This window comes from Silurus aristotelis, assembly GCF_946808225.1.
Source record: "Silurus aristotelis genome assembly, chromosome: 22".
NCBI classification, from domain to species: domain Eukaryota; kingdom Metazoa; phylum Chordata; class Actinopteri; order Siluriformes; family Siluridae; genus Silurus; species Silurus aristotelis.
Genome location: NC_139595.1, coordinates 20,256,382 through 20,258,881, shown reverse-complemented (window position 1 = coordinate 20,258,881; position 2,500 = coordinate 20,256,382).

Genomic DNA, 2,500 nt, shown 5'->3' with positions numbered 1-2,500 from the left:
TTTTTCTCACTTCCTTTTTTAAATTTTTTTGGCAAGTCTATGCCTGATGAAGGCTCTCTAGAGACAGACTTGCCTCTCATTTAAAACATGTCTTACCGCGGTCCATTCTATCCAGGGTGGGGGAGACTATACCCCGAACCCAATAATTGGTGGTGGGAGAAAAGACATCTCCATCCTGATGAGTGGAATCAATATGATTCCAATTACTTGGGATATAATATTCCCCAAAAAAGAAGTTACTATAGGAGCACTGAACTTTACCACGGGTTCATCCAGCATCACCAAAGTCATGCCCCAAAATGAAGGGATTATGACCCATCCTGGAGACAGTGGAAAGTGCTCCAAAACGTCCTCAACAACAGCCACATTCAACTGGTGGCAAAAAGCGGGACACCACAAAAAATAATAATCAGAAAAACAAAAGACCCAAAAGAAAGCAGGGTGAACAACAACAAAAAAATAAAAAACATTTAAATAAAAACAGGGGGGGATTTGCCACAATAATCATAATAAACAGACTATTGATGCACAGAAAGAGAAATTCAGAGCCCCGGTTAAAAAAAATTTTTAATTACTGAGATTGTTCCATTAGTTGGAAAAGGGTTAGGGTTAGGGTTAGGGTTAGGGTTAGAGATAGGGTTAGGGTTAGGGTTAGGGTTAGGGTTAGGGTTAGGGTTAGAGCTACGTTTATGGTTAGGGTTAGAGCTACGGTTAGGGTTAGGGTTAGAGTTGGGTTAGGGTTAGGGTTAGAGCTACAGTTAGGGTTAGGGTTAGGGTTAGAGCTAAGGTTAGGGTTAGAGCTACGGTTAGGGTTAGGGTTAGAGCTACGGTTAGGGTTAGGGTTAGAGTTGGGTTAGGGTTAGGGTTAGAGCTACGGTTAGGGTTTGGGTTAGAGTTGGGTTAGGGTTAGGGTAAGAGCTACAGTTAGGGTTAGGGTTAGAGCTACAGTTAGGGTTAGGGTTAGGGTTAGAGCTAAGGTTAGGGTTAGAGCTAAAGCTTAGGGTTAGAGCTACGGTTAGGGTTAGAGCTACGGTTAGGGTTAGGGTTAGGGTTAGAGCTACGGTTAGGGTTAGAGCTACGGTTAGGGTTAGGGTTAGGGTTAGAGCTACGGTTAGGGTTAGAGCTACGGTTAGGGTTAGAGCTACGGTTAGGGTTGGGGTTAGGGTTAGTAACACTAGTAACAATACCTTGACCCTAAACTTAACCTTGGATTGGGCACTTAAGTTAAACATTCAACAAGCGTTAAAATAAAAAATATAAATATCTTCTAAAATGCAATATAGTTTAAATAAAAAATAATCTGAATAATTCCGTTGTTATTCTGATATATATTGTTTGTATGCTGACAGAAGAATAATACGCAGCATTACGATTGAGTCGTGTTAACTCACATTGTCTTTACTCAGAACTGCTCTACATAAGTCACCACTAGAGGGCAGGCTTTTCACAGAATGCTGATACCCAATAGTACATATATTACATATATCATTTTTTAAACCTGTATAACAGTAAACAGGAACATTTACACTAGTGTGTGTGTTCTGTTTTAACTCTGAGGAGCTCTGTATAATGAAATTAATGTGACAATAGATCACACAATATACATGTAGAAATAAACGACCACTTGATGGCAGTGTGGTGCAATAATAATGACCCCCCCTAACTATAACGCATTAACAATTATATTTTTGAGGTACAAATAACCGGATCACAAGGTGACACTCTGAAACATACGCTGATCCTGATAGTCAGCTTTATAGAATGCAGTGAATGTAAAAAAATATATACAATTAACAACATATAAAAGTTTAAAGTTATTTACCTCAGACACTGAAGTTTTCTCAGAACGTCTTGGTGTCAGGTTAGCGGGTGGCTATGGTGTGTGTGTGTTGTGTGTTCATTAACCTCTATTAACAATTTTCCCTATTGAAGATAAATTTCATACTCTCAAAACAGCTACAAATAAACAAATAGGTAATTAATTCAAGTTAAGTAAAACATCAGTTATTACTGGGTGGAAAAAGTAGAATTACAAACTGGAAGCTTCGAAAGTAGGGTGGTGCTGGAAATCATTGTTGTTCCTCTGTTAAGCAAGGTTACCTGCAATCATCATCCCAGACTGAGAAAAAACGGTTCCTGAATGTGTGGTTCCCAATGTGATGCATGGGGGAGGAAGTGTGATGGTGTGGATGGTCTTTGCTGGTGACCCTGTGACACTTAACCAACATGGCTACCACAGCATTTTGCCGTGACATGCCATCCTATCTGGCTTGCAATTAGTTAGACCATCATTTGTTTTCCAACAAGACAATGACCCCGAAAAAAACACCTCTGGTGTCGTGTATATATAAGTAAAACATCTTGTAAGAAGTCTGTTTGGGATTTTAATTGAAACCCAAACGGTATGCTGTTACATGGCACTGTTTGACCTGAACTGACCTGAACTCAAAATTGCCTTTTCAAAACAAACTTTTTGTATTACGCTGTATTTCAAGATTAA